Raw genomic sequence first — 19225 nt, 5'->3', positions numbered from 1 at the left:
CTGCTTAGAGCATTAGACTGCCATTGTACCTTTGAGCAAGATAGTTGAATTTGCTTGAGTATCCTGCTGCCTTAACGGATTGTGTGTTAAAGAATGCAAGCTCTGTGAGTCACTCTGGGTGAGGAGGGATGAGGAGTGACGGAAGGAAGTTATAGAGGTGGGCAGAGAGGGAGAGAGTCAGAGAAAAAGATGGTGTTTGAGAGGGAGAAAGAGCTATATAATAAGAGCGGGGATGATCCAGTGAACCAGTCGTCTTGGTGATGCAGGAATAGTTTGCAGACCCTGAATTCACACCACAAGTCAAAGAAGTGCAGTTCCTTCTCTGCACACACATCCTGGGGCCCAGTAACCAAACATCATATTTGGCTTATGTCTGGAGTTGGATATCTGACATGAAGGTCGTCTACATCCCAAAGCCAAGAAGCTCTGGCCGTATTACTAGTCATGTATCATGCATATGTCAGAATTGGAGGTGGCAAAGATCCCATCAGTTTCTGCATTCCCCGACCAAAGAAACAAAACTGTCGTAACGCCACTGTGCTTTTTCTAGTCTGCCGTGGGCAAGTCAAATATTTAATGGAAAATGTATCTTTTTCCCCCCCTGGCAGGATAGTAACGATTTAATTTGTGCCAAATGTGCTTGGTTGGACTTTATGCGATTTAATTTTGTAGGATGAAAGATTAATCAACTGACGGGGCTGCATATGAAAAAGAACAGTTGGGTAAGCAATATTCAAAGCGATATCCAATATGCAATGTAACTGTCTATCAATCTTTTTTTATTTTTTGACTCTGCACTTGAGCAGTAAGTCAGCAATGATGAGCAGTAAACATCTCTGAGGGACTGAGGGGAAGCACATTCTTCTGTATTTATCCAATATCGGCAACAGCAAGGAAAATTAAACCATTCCATGTGCCAACTGATTCACCATACTTTCTTTCCCCAGTGTGACTTATCTATCTGTAAAAGATAGATAACCCTTTAAGGTGTAAGATCAGGTCTTAATTTAACATTCTAATGCTGATGTACAATAAGTATCACTACTGGTAACTGAAAGCAAGGGAGTTCAAGAACACTGACTTGAAATTTTGAAAAGATATTCTAGAAAACCTACTCTTCAAAGGATTAAAATAGCTTTATTTAGAGTCTGTTGGAACATTGTCTAGGTGAATATTGAGCATTATGCTGAGCTTTGAATTGAAATAAATATTCCCATACCAAAAAGAATATAATATATAAACTTGTATATTTTTATGAAAAAACACTGTAATTGTATTTCAAAGCTTTATTGCATAATTGTTTTAAAACTTATTTAAAGTATATGTGACATGCATAAACATAATATATAAAAAATATGTACAGTATAATACAATATAATTAAGCAGTTTGCACACACCTTTTTTCTACTATATATTTTCTAAAAGGTTAATGTCTTGCCATATGTTTTTAATTTATCAAATCTTGATTTATTTTATCTGAGTAATGCGGTTTTAGTATTATTTATATATTTCTTTTTGGTATGGGAATGCTAGTATTGTTGCTTGTTTAAAAAATTTCCATCAGATGCTTAATTTTCCTGTCTAATAAAAAAATGGTAATACAGATTGATATGTATATTTATAAGCCCTTTGTATGCCTGTTTTGCAAATAAATGGTTCATATATCTGTTGATTCAGACAGACGTGAAATGGTGGTGAGGTTGGGGTTCATTAATATTTGTTGCTATGATACTGAACCCAGCCTGTCCAACTGTTTCCATCTGTAAGGGCAGGTGGCAGCAAATGGGTTATAACCAGTTACAAGTGGTCATTAGAGGCTTCATTATTGGAGATGGGATTTAACACTGCCCCTGACTGTTTCCTGTAGAATAAGGGTTAAGCAGCAGTACATAATCAAACCAGTCTATCATGCCTTTTCTGGAAGCGATTATTTTAGAAAATGGGACAAACACCCGATATAAATCCTCCATGAGGAGTTCCACAAAAATAACCTTCAAGTTCAGAGGACTGAACAATGCTTTCAGAGCAGAAATAGGCCAGCACCCACTTTTAACTGACATATAAAAAAAAACGTCAGTAAAATTCTGGGTTAACATCAAACACAGAGGCTGTCACTCATTAGGAAGCATTGAAACACCAAGAGCTCAATTCACAGGAGAGCGCCTGTAATCTGCTAGCCCTGAGGCTATCCACGCTAACTCCCATTAACACAAGTCAATTCCAGGGCTGCTCAACAACAACAGTGACTGAAATGATCAGAAGTTTAAATGATCTGAAGTTAAACAAGAATTCGCTGTTCAACACTTAAAAAAAAAAAAAAAATATTATTGTGTATCATTGTTGATTCAGGAGTGCACAGACAAGCATTTCAGTCGGAGAATGGTGCTTCATTTGCAGGGGAACAGGTGGTATTGTGGGTGCCTCACTGACCAGCAGGGGTTGCTGGCGCTCGATAAGATGATTCCTTCACCCTGGTCAGCTGATACTCTCCTAGCCGTGGGCAGCCCTAGCGCCAGTTGTGTGGCGCTGCCGGCCACAGCTGGCACTGGTGCAGTCCGGATTTGATACCAGATCATGGGGCCCATTCACGCACTAGAACAGTGATTTGTACAGATTCCAGACCATGGGGCCCATTCACACACTAGAACATTGACTTGTACAGATACCAGACCATGGAGCCCATCCAGGCACTAGAACAGAGCCTTAACAGATGCCGGACCATTGGGCCACAACGCCACCCTACAACCCCCCCCCCGGCCCCCGCCCCCGCCCCCGCCCCCGCGCCCCCCGCCCCGGTTTTTACCTTTTGTTCATTTTGAAACCCCTGTGCTAGAGCTGTGCTTTAATGGCATGAGCCACCCAGCAGCCCAAGTGTACTGAGCTGATCTCTCAGCTACGTCTCCCTTGTGAACATTGTGTTTTGATAGGACCACTTGGTTCAATAAAATTTAAATAATATTAAGCACAGCATAAACTGAATTGTAATGCATTACAGTGTGGTCTGCTTGTGAATATTTAATGAATCATTAAAGATTCCTTTATGCATCGTGTACAAGTAAATCTGCATTTTTTTTTCTCCAACATGAATAAATGTTAGTATATAAATGTGCAATTTAAGAGGAAGCCAGAATTTACAGATGAAAGCTTAAAATATGCACAGGAGATTTATCAGCATCTGAAAAAAGAGGCCTGTATTCAGCAAATATTTCTCCTTAATTTTGTCAAAATTTTGGTAAATGCAAAAGTTTCCCTTCTGTATGCTTCTTTATATGTGTTTCTTCACAAACTCAATTTGCCATGTTAGATTTAGTGATGGCTTGACTTTCTAAACTGTGCGGGGGTAGAAACAATTATTGTTTGTAATTGCTTTTAATTGTCAGTCAAAGCTGAGGACAAAAGTTTATGGAACCCCAGTCAGAAAGAGGGGATGAGACATGGGTGCAAGAGAAACTGTAGTGTTCTCATGAGAGATGTGCATGAAAAAGGAACTGTAGAGTGTTCTCATATGAGAGATGTGGGTTAAAGGGAAACTAGAGAACGCTCATATGAGATGTGGGTGAAAGAGAAACTGTAGGGCATACTCATGAGAGATGTGGGTGAGAGAGAAACTGTAAGAGTGCGCTTATGAGAGATGTGATTGAAAAAGGAACTGTAGAGTGTTCTCATGAGAGATGTGATTGAAAAAGGAACTGTAGAGTGTTCTCATGAGAGATGTGGGTGAAAAAGGATCTGTAGAGCGTGCTCATATGAGAGATGTTTATCACCTCTGAAATGGTGTGCAGTCACACCAGCTTGCATATAGGCCTGTGAGATCTGTGTAGTTTCCTTCTGAATTATTTCATTCATTTATTTGTTTGGGATAGCACAGCACAGCATAGCCAATCCCAACCGTGTCCCTACTTAGGCTTTTGTGATAAAATATAATTTGAAATATGGCAGTCCGATCCATATCAATGTTAAACATGTCTTAATTATTATTATTATTATTATTATTATTATTATTATTAATAATAATAATAATAATACAGCAGCTACCCTCCGCTGCTATACTTAACCTACCTGCCGCAGGCTTGTACTGTGGAAATTAGGGCACAAATCCTTTTTTGGAATTGTGGGTAATTTGTGCCTGTGCAGTCTGAACTTGTCTATTTAAGCTGGGATGAGTGAATGCAAATTTCAGCAGGGCAGCTTGCAAAACAGCACTCTGACTGGACTGCCTTAGAGCGAGTGTTCACTAATATTAACCGGACTCCAGATTAAAAAAAAGGCACTCTTGGTCTCACTCTGTCTCCTTCTTTCTCTCTCTAAAATTCACACTCTCTATCTCTCCGTTTCCCTTTCCCCCTTCTTTGTCTCTCTCTGCTGCGACAGACATCGAGCATTTACCAAGACGAGGACGTGTGGCTCTGCCACCATCTAAAAACTAAAAATAACTGACATTTTCAATTAGCACCATCAATTTTTCACGAGCGATGTGCCGTTTTGGAATGACTAATTCATTAGAGAATGTGCTATTCATACACAGCCTGCTGAGTGGCATTAAAAACATACATGCAAATGGGCCCTGCTGTTTGTAGTGTGTTTTTGTGAAGCCCTCCGGTTTGAAAGGTCTTGGTGCCCTGGTGCTACACACTCCCCAGAGCACGGTGTATACAGTGTGATATGGAAGTGTTACCTGGAGCCCAGGGCAGGTTTGGGGCATAGGCCAGGTAGGCAGTTGTGTAGGGTGCCACCCGTATGGGGGGGGGGGGGGGGGGGGGGGAGGGGGGGAGGGGGGGGGCATGAACTGTGTATGTTGGGGGGGGAGGTTTGGGGGGCGTCATTGGCGTCCGTTCTCTTTTTAAGTGGTCTTCCCAAACAGAGGGAAGAGATGAAGATAAGAGTGGTAATTGGGAATTCCAGTTAGTGTTTGTTTATGTTGTTGGTTGTCTGAGAAGGAGACTCTTGCCGTTCGAGGGGTTAAATTCCAGCTGGAATTTGGGAACTCCCCTGCCGTGAGTCTGATGATTGTAATCTTTGTGAAAGGTCATTTTTAATAATTAACAATGGCATGGTTGAGTTTTAAATTGAAGGCCATCTCTGAGTTGGTGAGAAGTCCCAAACTCTTATTTGATGTGTGCATTTCAGAAATCAGTGGATCATTACAGCTAAATTCCAATTTTGTGTGATACAGAATAGATTGTGCGCACTGTTAAAAAAATAAAATAAAATAATGCTAAACATGTTTCAGACCATCGGAAGCATTATTTATATACAGGCAGGAAGAGATGAGGTCTTTAACCTGCTTCGCTGTGATTTGATTTGAAATTGCAGGTCGGCTGTTGTTTTCTCCCAGTGGCTCTGTGTGCAGAATGTAAATGTCTTCGGATAACAATGTGCTAAATTCAATATAAGTGTTAACCATCTGTTCCGGTGCCAGGTAGGGCTCAGGGACCAGATAGCGCTGTTAAATAATCCCCCTGTGCTTTCGGATCATGGTCTCGCACTAATTGCTTATGAATCAAACCGACACACTGACACAGTCCAATCACGGCCTGTTTCAGCTCGGGGGAAACGTATTTATTGTTACTGCCATCGTGCTGAGTGCCCAGTAGATTGGAGGAGGCTGTTTGGGAGTGGGGAGGCGGGGGGTGTGTGTGTGTGTGTGTGTGTGGTGTGAATGTTGCCCCGGGACGGTGGAGTGTAACTACACTGCCCTGCCTTCTCTGAGATTGCGCTGGGTAATCCCTCTGTATTCAGCTGTCGTCCCACAATCCTCCACTCTGCCAGTGCCAGCTGGCTGTTTGTCCGGTCCGCACGCCCGCACGCACGCAGCTGGCTCCTGGTGACTGCAGTATTGTGGATAGAATCATTTGCATAGAGATGCACTGAGCCGACTGCAGTATTTAGGTCTCGGATGGGTTGTATGTGTGGGTGTATGCGTGTGTGTGGGCGAGTGTGTGGGTGAGCGTGCGCGTCATATAAGGTAGCTTTAGAATACAATGTATTTCAGAGGTACTATTAATACACTTGAAGAACAACTTTACAAAGCCAACACATGCAGCGTATGAGCATGTGCAGTTTACCACAGATCATGCAGTTATACCTCACTGGAGTGGAGGTCCCTACTACATGACCCTACGGGGGTAGGGTTAAAAGTCCCCTCAGACTGAAAAGGAATTGTTGGATGTATGCATGCGTCCTTATTGATGCCCTTATTGATGTTCTTTGTCCCCCCACACGCACACAGACAATCCACAGATCACAGTACTGCCCAGTCAACACTCTGCATGTGAATTAGCACGTCCCAGAAACGCACACCAGTGGATTTCTTATAGATCTTTCATTGAAAGAATTGCTATTGTTTATTCTGCTTTGAGAGCACTTAAATCACGTAAGCGATGTGGCACCATTAATGACTCGCCATTATTCATTTACTCTCCTCATTTGATTTTCCTTGTCAGTATTCCCCATGCTGGGATTCTTTTTCATAGCTAGGATCCATGTGTTATTTTCAAAATGTTTTATTTTCTGTTTTATGATTTCTCACATATTGAGGGGTGGGGAGTTTGTGACGGTCGCTATCGCGCTAGCTTTGCCTGCATTGCCTGTCCATTGGAAAAGGCGTAGTAGTGGCGACCTGCATGAGCGACGCACCGCCCACGCAGTGGCTGAGCTCAGCGAGGCCCAGCCATGTCTCTGCGGAGGCAGACGGCAGTTAGCCGTGCTCCGCTATAGCCGCGTTCTGCTTTAGCTGCTCTGCTTTAGCCGCCCTGCTTTAGCCGTGCTCCGCTATAGCCGTGCTCTGGTTTAGCAGCTCTGCTTTAGCCGCGCTCCGCTATAGCCGCGCTCCGCTATAGCTGCGCTCTGGTTCAGACGCTCTGCTTTAGCCGTGCTCCGCTGTAGCCGCTCTCTGGTTTAGCCGCTCTGGTTCAGACGCTCTGCATTAGCGACTCCGGGGCTGAGGCTATACAGCGCTGGACCTGCGATCGTCACACACTCGGCCTGTTCAGGATTCCAGCTCCAGTTCTCTCTCGCTCTCGCTGTCTCGCTAGACACGCTCCCTCTCTCAGCCTCTCTCTCTCACTCTTGATCTGTCTCTCTCGATCTCTCTCTCTCTCTCTCTCTCTCTCGCTCTTTCGCTCTTCATCTGTTTCGCACTCACTCTGTCTCAATCTTTCTTTCTTCCTTTCTTTCTTTACCCCAGCCAGCGAGACAGATTTCCTCTATTGGGAGGAGGAAGAGGAGAAGCCAGGAGAGCCAGCGAACACAGTGTCACACAGGCAGACATGACCCTCAGGTTCGAGCAAAACGCAAGCCCCCTGTGAGCCTGTAACAATACCCCGTGATGCCACAAACACGGGCCCCAAGGGGCCAACTCTGAGTGTAGGTATAATAGGGCTTTGTTGAGGTGACATCGTCCCTATGGGGGGGAGTGTCAGCAGTAGGCCTGATCAGCGCATGGTTGATACAGGATTATAGTAAACCCTTCGGCTGAGGTCAGTTCTTGAGAAGAAGAGATTGATCTCTGGGGCCACGTTGTCAGTCTCGGTTGAAGAAAACGGAACGTTAAACGTGAGGAGCTGCGACCGGGATCAATCAGTTGGGAACGCGAGAAGCCGCCACGTTTTAGTGCTTTGGGAGGATGGCTGGTAAGCGCACTGTTCTCCGATGACAAAACCCCCACGTAGTGGAGAAAGCACCTTTATCAGAGGAGGAGAATAGAGTCACACTGCAATCGCACTTACTGCTGAGACAACGTCTAAGGTTGTTATTACAATGCTGTAGTGCTTACTGGGCAATTTATAACTGGTGAAAAAATGAGAATGCTATAGTGGACTTTTTTCCCTGTTCTTCGTTGGGACATTACAGGCCTGGTTGGAGTTTTTTTTTTTTTTACCAAAATCCTAAACTTTTTTCAGAACCATGCATTGTAAACGTTAGAATTTCAGTATATTATGTCATAGGAACGGTCTGTGAGAAACTGGCAACCTGCATTTACGGAACTGCCATGCATCAAACTCCTTTGTTTTAGGGTAGATGGCTACGCCGCTTCAGAAGATATGCTAAGCGCAAGTGTGGGAAGGTAGATGGATAGCAGGTGAGGAAGTGAGAGAAAGATGGAGAGAAGAGTGAGACGGAGGGAGAGAGGTTGTTGTGAAGTACAACCGGCGAACGCAAAGCCCTCCCACTCAGTTTCTGCTTTGTTTTGTGCATTTGTGACTTATTCTACCTCCAAATCCCCGTTCCCCTCTCTCGGGCATCTTCCTCTGAGTGATAAACCCTCAAAACCTCCCCGTTCCGTAATTTGACTTTTTCCGAGCTCACTCCGCCCAGCCCGGACGCTCATTTCTCCTTTTTTTGCCTCTCCTCCTCGCTCCGCTCCAGCGTGGATTCCTCCCTCCTCAGCTCTCTACCCTTCTTGCTCTCTGCGCACATTACTCCCAATCTCCCGATGCCCTATTGATCTGTCCTTTGCCCCATTGACCGGTGCCAAGATGGATCAACAAGACGTTTTCATTTGTCTTAAAAGCCCCTCCCTGTCTCGTTGTCCTCCTGTGTCATAGACTGCTTGCTTCATCCTGGCTCTCGCTGTACTCCTTTTTTCTGTCTTTTATGTCCTTGACGCCCCCTTCTCTAATTTCTTGAACCCCTTTGTTGGTGTACATCTCCTCCTCTCTCTCACTGTATTCCTCCTCTTCCTCTCTCTCTCTCTCCAGCCTCTGTTCCTTCGTCTGGCTCTTTTCTCAGACTCCAGTTTCCCGCTATCTCCAGCAGGCCCCTCCGGCTCTGTCCGCTACCCAGCAGTGCGCCTTTAATGAATTGCGGAAATGCGGGCGTGCCGGTCCGGGGCCGAACTTGGAGGGGGGGGGTGGGGTGGGGGGGGCTGGGAGCGCTAATGCAGCTGTGCGGTGGGCGAGCGAGATCCTAGCGGGAAGCCGCTAATGTAACGCTCGCTCAGAGACCGCCTCCTCCGCCCCCCCCCCCCCCCCAGGCTGCGAAGTAAATGGCCTCGCGGGGGTGTTCGCGCGAGCATGATTATTTCATAGCCGCCGTGCTCAGAACAATTTGCGGCTGGTGAAGAGTGGCTGTGAATCACCCCGCCGCCGCGGAGCCGGCCCTGGGCTACGCTCGGCTGTCCGGCTGCGATCGCAAGGCCGCGGCGGTGAGAGGCGCCGGGCCTCGGCCTGCCCCGGCGGGGCGGCGTTAAGCGCGGTTTCTCAGGTTACCGTCACGCCAGCGCCTCGCTGTAACGTGGCAGACTCCCACAGGGGGGCCGGCTGTCATCGGCGCGGTTTTTGTAGGAAGCTGAGGCTGTGAAATTTGTGTGTGTGCGTGTGTGTGTTTGTGTGTCATAAACATTTGTGAAATGCGCCTGGTTTTATGTGGGGCCTGCTTTCCTCCTCCTCTTATCCTCTCTCTCTCTCTCTCTTTTTCTCTCTTTTTTTTTCATCAGGCTTTTCTGAGAGTGGTGCTCAGTGGAAGCCCTGCCCCATTCCAGCGTTGATTGACAGGCTTTGGAGCGGGAGCGCTAGGCCGACCTGGGACCGGCGGTACGGAAGCCAGACGCAGACCGAGGCTTTCGGGTCTTCCACACACTCCAACAGAAGAATCAGACCGTTTCCGGGAGGGGAAGACGCGGAGGAAGAAGAGGAATCTGTGGGACAACGAAGCAAAAAAAAAAAAACGAAATGAAAAGGGGACACGGCATTCTCCTGATGTAGAAGATCAGTTTGGATTTCGGGCGAAGCGTGTCAGAAGGCCGGAGAGGTGAGAACGTTCACGGTCATTCATCGAGTCACGGTGGAGGGCTCTAGGAGAGGCAGCCGTAGTGCTCCATCCTCAGGGATCGGCTCACTCTGTTCACTCTGATGGTTCTGCCCAGTTATTCAGGGTGACTGTGCTGTGGAGAGTGGAACCAGAATGGCTCAGATGTGCCGCAGGTTTCCTGCCATACCCAAATCCACAACCAGATTCCCCTACTTTCCCTGGTGAACACCCTCTAAGAGGCAGGGAATATCTGGTGATATGATGGAAACAAGCATTTTCAGCCTTTATTCACCAGTCCAAAGCCCTGAAAGGCCTCTGGACAGATGGTCCCCATTAGACCTGGGAAAAGACCTCTGGTGCTCCACTGTTTTATCATACACACACACACACACACACACACACACACACGCTCACCCGCTCAAGCTCAAGCTCAAGGGTATTGTCTTATATCTTAATTTCTTGACAGAGGGAGGGTAAGCTTTGGGCCTCCTGTGAATTGATGGACCCTGCCCCTAAGGTACTAAACTGTCGGGTCACATTTTCCAGAGAAAAACTCGCGACAGCAAATGGCATGGCACTCCTTGGATCAGGGTTTGAGTGGCCTTCTGGGGTTTGGTCTGGATACCCACAATCCCGTAGGTTTTATTTATTTATTTATTTATTAGTTTTTTTATGACCCATAGATCACAGCTCCTGCAAAACACAACTGCCTGGCAAACTGTCCTTGGCTGAAGACAGGGGAAATCTTTTACACCGCACACCCCCCCAAGCATCACACCCGGGAGGGCAGCGCAGCGCTAAAGGCTAATGAGAATGAGAGCAAGGCCTCCACACCAACAAAGGGAAAAATAACGGAATAAAAAATTGAAAGGTTAGGTACATGTTCAGCCTCCCGCTGTCTCCTGACGTTTTCGGGGTGACCTCGTCCGACCATCTGTCCTCGCGGCTCAGCCACTGTCAACATGCCCATGCTCTCCTGTTAGACGCCCACCTCCACCCCCCCACCCCCCCAACACTGCCCCATCATGCCCAAGGTTACATGGATATCCTCTGTGATGTACCAGCTCTTCCCGGTGATGGTATTCCGATGTCGGTAGTTCCGTACTTTCGCATCTCAATGCAATGAGGAATCTTCGCGGAAGCTTTTCCCACGAGGGGAGTGTCCATCTCTTATCTGACCCTCATACCTCACACTGGCCCTGGATTCAGGCAGCTTTCCTCCTTAACTTTTCACTGACCTATAAATGCAAACAATGCTTTTTTTGGTCTTCATGAACACAGCTTGGCACGCTAACTTCAGTGTTCGCCGAACTTACCGAATTTTGTGTTTGTGTAGAAACCAAAATGTAGATTCGCCTTCGATTCTGAGATAAAGTTACGTACGAATGCTGGTTTAATCCCTATGTGTGAGCAGCGTGGAGTGTAACTGGGGCCCGGGACAGACCTGTGGCAGCCTGTTCTCACACCTCTGCCGGACACCCTCCCCCTTCCTGCGCGTGAAACGCTTGAGTGATCCTGGTGCCGCTTTCACACCGAGGGTAACAAGTGAAGATTTTTGCGGCGTGGTCAGGGGGAACGTGACGGCCTTTCGGCCGACGGCGAGCACCTCGCGCTCTCCGCCTCGCTGCCTCCCTGTCAAAGCTGCCGGAGGTCGGTTGGTTACGAATTGGCCTGCTGTCACTTTAATTGTGAGTTCTGTGCTCTACTCTGCTCCAATTACAGACAGTTCTGGAAGTCTCCGAAAAACGCCTGATCCCTGGGTTCAATCAAATCTGGCAAGCTGCCTCGAGGTAAAAGTGCTATTCAATCAAATTCAAAAATGGGATTTCCAAATCAATAATCTGCCATATTGCAGTGAAATGACTCCTACGTCTGGCTCTGAGGCAGTGTTGCTTCGCTGATCTGAAAGGGCTTCGGCAGTTTTGATTGAGTCTTGTGATGATGGCTCAACTGGTTTGAGGCGCTATGGAAACACCCTCCCACCCTCCCGAAGGCCACGTGTGTCGACCATATTGGCCGCCACCACATCTGTTGCTAGGTGACCCGTAACGCCCCCCATCACAAAATGCCAAATAGATTCTCCCGTTTTCTGCACTTAGGTAATAGTATATATTGTATATGTATATTGTCTTTGTTCTTAATTACGTAATTTTATGTGCTTTTCGGTAGAGACGCTGTAAATGGCGGCCTGTTCCCCGTGGTGAAGCGGACGTTTTCACAGCCCAACCGCTAACGCTCGTCAGAATGATTTCTTTTTTTCCGCCGGGGTTCTCAAACAAGCCTGGCTGCTCCACGGCCAGCTCCTTGGCTGCCCGCCATTCGCCATGCTAATCTTATTAGCTTTTATTGAATTCCTGGAGAACCAGCGGGGGGGGGGGGGGGGGGCTCTACGACTCCGTTTCCACGGCGCTCTCCGTTCGGCCTTCGCGAGAGGCAGGGGGAGGCGGAGACGGAGGCGGCCGAATCTCACCATCCTGAGCCCCGCCTCTCTGAAGCACGCCGTGTGTGCGAGGCCTGCGGGGACGCGGGGGGGGCTTCGCTCGCGCTGCCGATGAACGGCAGCGTGGGCCGGTAATGTGCCCGCTAATCCCTTACGCAACGTGCCTCCCGTTACGCTCCTGCGAAACCCCGATTTGGGGCGCCGAACGCTTCCCTGTTTTCGCGTCTCCTGCCCGTACCCCTCCTCCTCCTCCACGCCTCCTCTCCGTCTACCTGTGCTTCATTAGCTGGCAGTGCTGCAGCGCTGCGCTGCTCTCTCTCTCCGCCGGGCCTAGTTTAAGGTGCTGTGTTTCTAAAGTGAGTGTTTCTGTGCGCTACGCTATTTCTTCAGGAACTTAGTTTTGGTGATCGCTGAACTCGCCCGAACTTTGTCTTTGTGGAGAAAAATGAAATCTTGCTTTCTAATTGTTAGGCACGGTTGGCTGAATCCGAGCCTGAAGGAGAAGATGATGGACTTATCCGTACGAGCGCCGGCTCGCGCTAGATTTACGAGGAGCTGGAATCACGGCTGACAAAACTGTTAATGTACGGTGGCAGATGTTGACAAGCTCTCAAGGATTTAAATCTCGGCTCTCGCTCTCATTTCATGCTGTGCTATAGGCCATGAGGTGGCCTGGCCTCTAACTTTTATCCCTCCCCCCCACCTATCAGCTGTACCTAAAGGGGGGGGAGGGGGTGCTAGGGGGGAGGGGGCAGCACCACCAGGCTGACCCTAATGGGTCAGACCAATCAGAGCCCACTGGCAGTGCATTATTGGTGGGCTGTGATTGCTGATGCTGTCACATGCGGGATAATCTTGCTCAGTTATGGTTCTCCTGATCTCCTGTCAGTGATTCTGCTTCCTGTCTTATACTGAGGCTTTAAAGGGTGAGTAATTTAATAAGTTAATTACTTATTTTCCCCCATTTCTAAAAATTGAATCCGGGCTGTGCCGGGCAGGTTAACACAATGAGCCACTCGGTGCCTCCCAGTTGACCGTTAAACCGATGCGTGCGAAAGGTTTGCGTTTGGATGACGGCGATCGTGATCCGTGCTGGTGAGAACCATGACGGAGAGTTGACGAGCGGGAAACGTGTGACATCACAAACTGCACGTTAAGTCCACCAATCAGCTGCTCCACGTCCCGCCGCCCCACGGAGGAGCCCCATAATTCCACAGGCCCCGCCACCTTCGGCAGCCAGAGGCTGGGCTTGTCAAGTCTGAAGAGAAATCGGTCTCTCCATCACCAGTGGAGTCTGTCAGCTTATTACCCCCCCTCCCCCCCCCCCCCCCCCCCCCGATAGCGCTGCGGAGAGTGATGACTGATGGGAGTGACTCGCCACGCGTTCCTGTCATGCTCAGAGTACGCGCGGCGGTTTTAAGGAAGTCTTCCTTCTCTCTCTCGCTTACTCTGTCTCTCTCTTTCACTTCCTCTCTCCTTCCTTTCTCTCTCTTCTCCCTCTCTGTCTCGCTTTCACTTCTGCTGCATTTCTCTTTCCTTCGCTCCCTCCTCTCATCTCTCCCTCGCTCTGTTTCTTGTGTTCTCTTACAGAATCTCTCTCCCTCTCTCCTACTGCGTCTCTCTCTCTCTCCACCATTCCTCCCCGGTTGACAGATTCATGGGATAGCTCACACCTCATCAGGACTCCTGAGCCCCCCCCCCCCCCCCTCCCGGGAGCAGGAAGTGGCCTGTCTGTAAGCAGAGACGCAGGCATAGCGCCGGTAACTAGCCAGCGGGGGGCAGCGGGGAGTCGTGACTCTCATACGTTACCCAACCCGCGTAGCTGTTTAGCATGTCACTGACAGCTCGCCACGTTTGACTGTTGCTGGGCCTTAAGGGGAAAATTGAACTGTAATGGATATTTTAAGTTCAGTTCCGCCATTTGATGGAAGGGTTTAGCGGCGCAGATTGGTTAAAAGGTAAAATGTCTCGGGGCTGGTGGTTAGCGCACTCGGCGAAGGCGCTGCTAGCGGTGCGTGAGTTAGCGCCCCGGTCTCGGATTACGGGCCGGCAGCCCCGCGGGGGGGCCAGCGCGGGGGGCCAGGTTTTTTGTGTCGCCCTTGGGATTGGGTGGGTGGGATTCAGTCGGCGGGGATGGCAGTGCTCACAGCTCGAGCGACTCCTGTCGGCCGTCCGGGGCGGCCATTACTTGCTCTCTGCACACGCGTATGATTGGAGGGGGAGGGAGAAGGGGGGAGGGTGAGAGACAGGGTGAGTGAGACCGATGGGCATTGGCTACTGTCCCACTAATGTAGGGGCTGCAGTAAGATGCCTGTGGATCACATTACTGTCCAGATATGTCTCATAAACGGCCTCGGGCAGCGAAGCAAGGAACACCAGAACAGCACATGGCATCGAAAGTCATTCACCTGCGTCAAACAAGGGGTAAAGGGGAAGTGAGTGAGAGAGAGAGAGGGAGAGCAATGGAAAGATGGAGGGATTGGGGGCTGAACGCAGTGTTCATGTAATCTGGCGCTTGCAGGAAGGTCTCGTACTGCGCCCCCCCCCCCCCCGCGGTGCGCGTGCTCACTGCGCCCCCCCCCCCCGCGATGCGCGCGCTCCGTCCCTCTTGCGCATTAGCACCCACTCGGCCCCCCCGCTTTTCACAGCCTCATCCTTTATTCATGGGTCTGCTCCGGGTTCGTCTGTGAGTCGGGCTGCTTCGGGGGCGTTACGGGGGCGCGGGAGCCCCGTGCATGTGCGGGACGTCCCAGCGCAGCGCAGCGCAGCGCAGCCTCAGATGGGACGGGGGTCCGCGGAGAGAGCGCGGTGAGCGAAACGGACCCGTACGAGCGGCTGACTGTCTTCACAGGGCCTGCTGCACATCCCCCGAGCCGCCGCTCGCAGTCCCACTTCTCTGAAATGACATCCTTAAAAATATGTTTCTCTGTGGAAGGAGGTCTGCCTGCTGAACAGCAGATAAGTTGTCGCAGCCAAGTGAGTTATGGTGATGCTTGACTGACGGTTGACTAACCTGTTAGCGAAATATTCATAATGTTGAGCGAATGACAGAATAATTAAATTGTTATACATTATCCTGAATGAGGTAGAGAGCAGTCCCTCATGTGCGTGTGCGTGTATTTGTTTTGGGGTTTTTTTAAGCTGAAGAGATTCCATATCAGGTCAAGCTGAAACACGGTCCTGAAGGTATGTCCCAAGGCAGATAATCCTCAGGATATTCAGGTTAATATTTGACTCATTGCAGATGCTCTGTATTCTGTTTGTAAATTACGACCCTGGATGGGCTGGACGGCCTGTTGTCATCAGCATGTTGTCCTTGCACTCTGAGCACTGACTGATTAAACAGACACGGTGGCGGTGTCACCCGCCTGGCTGTGTTCCTTAGTGTTCGCAGAGCACTCTGAGCACTGACTGGTTAAACGGACACGGTGGCGGTGTCACCGCCTGGTTGTGCTCCTTAGTGTTCGCAGAGCGGACCAGGAGACCGTTTGAGGGGTTCTGATGAAGGAAGGGCAGCGCTTGGTGAGGGCGGGGTCCAGTTAAGAGGCAGGGTCTCCCCTGTCGGAAGTTAATTTATTGTTAATCAAGCATCACACCCCCCACCCCTAAGAAGTTCAGAAACTTGGTGTAGTGCTTGGGCAGGTCCACTTTAAGGTGAAGGGGTGGGGGGGTTTATTATAACAATTGGTTTCAGCGGGATGATGCAATCACTTCAGATACAGGGGCCTGCTGTAAAGCTGGCAGTCACAGTGTGGGCATTCATGAGGAGCAGGCTTCTCCCATGCGCCGGGCCTCAGAGGAGATGGGGGGGGGGGGGGGGGGGGGGGGGGGGGGGCTTTCTCTGTTTCGCACCGCTGGAGCGGATCTTTCTCCCTCTCTTTGACGGGGGCGCTGTGTGGGTCACATCGCAGCCGGGCTCTGTAAACTCCCCTCCGCCTACGTTTAGACACTGCAGAGCGTGCGGGGGCCAGATACCATGGAAACAATTTACTGTACTGTCTCCGAGCCACACAACCTTTGCTTTACCTTTAACTGCAAACACGCACTCACTCACACACACATACACACACACACACACACACTCATGCACATACTCACGCACATGCATGCACACACACATGCGCACAAGGGCACAAGACAATTTTTTTGCCCAATCATTCATTGGATTCTCTCACTCGCTCCTCTCTCTCTTTTGCTGTCTTGCTTTCTCTCTCTCTCCCTCTCTCTGTGTCTGCACAAATCCGCGATACGTGTGTAATGAGGGTTTTAAGTTCTCTTAAGAGGATTGGGGAGCAGGGCCTGTATGGAGTTAAGCTGTGCGTGCGTGCGTTTGTGTGTGTGTGTGTGTGCGTGTGTGTGTGCGTGCGTGTGTGTGCTTGATCATCTGTGAGGCTGTTTACTTGCGTCACTTACTGTAGGATTACACATCGATTTTGGGGGCTGTGTGTGTGTGTGTGTGTGCAGGCCTGCTGGAATAGTCTTTAGGTGAGGCCGGCATTTTTCAAAACGATGTATTTTGGTGCTTTTACAAAGCCTGTGGGAAAATAACAGTGTTGAAAATGTGCAAACGCGGTGTCAAACTTGTGGCACCGTTCAAGCTTGTGTACAGCAGTTCACAGATGATGTTTACTCTGCACTGTGCCGAACTGGGATCGTTGGGGTTGTTCCCACAGATTTTCGAATTCAGCAGCAGCTAAAATGGTGCTGAGAGAGTCGTGACTGTGCCCAAGCAGTCTAATGGCAAACCTGAATTCTTTCTGGTTTTTGCTGAAAAGTGCAGCAAACAGCCATAATGATGTGTGTGTATGTGTGTGTGTGTGTGTGTGTGTGTGTATGTGTGTGAGTGTGTGTGTATGTGCGTGCACTCATGTACGTGCCTGTTGCTTTCATACAGTATATGTATTATAATAACAATATTATTGGTAAATAAGCAGTACATCTCATACAGAAAGTGAAAAACAGCGTAGCTAACAGGGGTAAAGTCGTCTCCGTGGCGCCTGGTGTGCGGTGGCGTTTGTGTAGGTGTTGCCTCTCGGAGTCTTGGGCTGTAACCTTCCTCATTATCCCTGCATGCTCAAAGGCCTGGAACAGAGTCAGTCGATAGGCCTTTGATTCTTAAGGCGGGTAGTGCAGATGATCAGCATAAACTAGCATGGGGTGAATGTAATGGCATGAACCCACCCTCCCTCAACAAACAGGGTTATATCTGTTTATCCTGGAGAGAAGGACACATGTCCTGATTTAACTTAATGACTATATCCATTGTTCTTACGTTCTTTTTGTTAATTATTATTATTTGGTGTCCAACATGGGGCTCTTCATATCCAGTTTCCACCCAAATTTAAATATCCAGTTATCTGGAACCACGACCACACTCGTGTGTGAACTCCACTGCTGATTCCAGAGAGTGTAGACTGTTCTCCTTCGAAACACTTGGTATCACCGAGTGCATCTTTTCACATCACAGTCTAAAGCTTAGCTGACATAGAGTGGAGATGGAGGAAGGCTGTTCATACGCGGCTTTAACATGCTATCCACGGGCGCCCGATCGACCAGTGCGGGTGGCTTGATAGTGATGAAATGTGGACCCCTAACTGAATCCTCCCATACCCTGGGCAATCCAACCCTCAATTGTAAATTACCCTACAGAGCCACCGGCTACAGTCAGCGCTGGCACAGTCCAGATTCACTCCGAGATTGTGGGACTCGTCCATGCACCGCAGCGTGGTGCCTTTACCGAATGTACTTGAGTTGGTAACATAAAACATTATTATTTTCTGTTGGCTCAATCATTTTTGTAATATCTTAACTGTTGCGTAAACATGAGAATAGTCATTCAAACGGCATTAAATACCAATTCTTAGAACATTAAGCACATGTTGTGGACTGACTGTGAGCCTGTTCAAGACATCAAGACATATGTGTGTATATATATATATAAACATAGCAAGCTTGCTGTGCAATTTCAGAAGCTAAAAGTAAAGGTTAAAAGGTTGCCTTGAATTATAGCAGGTGTCTGAGATGGGAGTAATTACGCTGGATCAGGCTGTCTCCCGTGGGAGGCCCCAGGCCCTGAACTTGAGTCTGAAGTGTTTGGAAACCGAGGTGCTCAAAGGTCAGGAGGACGGCCCCGGCCTGTCGGAGGGCTTTAATGAGTTGCTTTATTGGTTTGCGGGCTTTCCGGCGCGCTGGTTTTAGGCACAGCCAGATCTCACCACGGAGGTCTCCGTAACCCGGTGGAAGGGCTCTTGATCTGGGCACCGGCCCGCCGAGCGAAAGGGGGGTAGGGGGAGTGGGGGTGTCCGTGACGTCGGGGGGCCGCCGGCGTGTTTTATGAAGGGCCTCGTCTCTGCCTGCCGCTGTTCCACTGACATTTATCTGTGGCCTCTGGGAGCCCATTAAAAACCATGCGCCATTTTGAAATGAGTACAAAGAGGCCACCCTCCCCCCCACTCACCTAGCATCTGAGAGCAAAATGGTGTTCTGACAAGTGAAGGGGGTGTGCTGTTTTTGCGTCTCCGTGGGACACGGTCCTCTGTGTGCTTTGCGTGAAGGAATCCAAGCCCACTGTAATTCTGCACACGCCCCTCTGACATTTTGAATGGCAACCGCTGGCACAGCCGATCTGAAGGTCTCCATTACCCTAAAACCCAGTTCGACCTGGAACAAAGTGGCTTTGCTCTCCAGCCACTCTTAACGGTCTCAGGTGAATCTGTCCTCCCTGCCCATGTTGGCCTGGCGAGCTTTTCCAGTGATCAAGATTTGTTGCTTTTTTTTATTTAAAGAAAGGCGCTCAACCCATTATTTGAAGTGTTTGCGCTGATCACATTTTACTTTGTGTGGCCTTTTATCACAAAACTGAACTGAACTGAAGTGGGGGGTCCACCGATCGATCGGCCGCGGATGAGAACCGGCTGGTTTTCGCTCCACAAAACGCGATCGGTGACAACAATTTAACAATAATGCTGTTAATAATAACAGGTTGTCTTTGTTAGCTGTATAATCTGCTATCGGAATCTGAATCTGCTGATGTGC

The 19225-nt window shown here is 49.0% G+C and overlaps 1 protein-coding gene across 1 annotated transcript in view; it reads left to right on the top strand.

The window, feature by feature from the left end:
- Positions 1-19225, top strand: part of LOC118217205 (protein phosphatase 1 regulatory subunit 29) — a 77257-nt gene that overhangs the window by 16613 nt on the left and 41419 nt on the right. The window contains exon 2 of the mRNA XM_035399038.1: positions 9437-9750. The gene's annotated coding sequence lies outside the window, so the exon portion shown is untranslated. The remainder of the gene's footprint in view (positions 1-9436; positions 9751-19225) is intronic.

Source organism: Anguilla anguilla, chromosome 17 (assembly GCF_013347855.1).
Source record: "Anguilla anguilla isolate fAngAng1 chromosome 17, fAngAng1.pri, whole genome shotgun sequence".
Classification (NCBI taxonomy): domain Eukaryota; kingdom Metazoa; phylum Chordata; class Actinopteri; order Anguilliformes; family Anguillidae; genus Anguilla; species Anguilla anguilla.
This window is presented reverse-complemented; position numbering and strand designations above follow the sequence as displayed.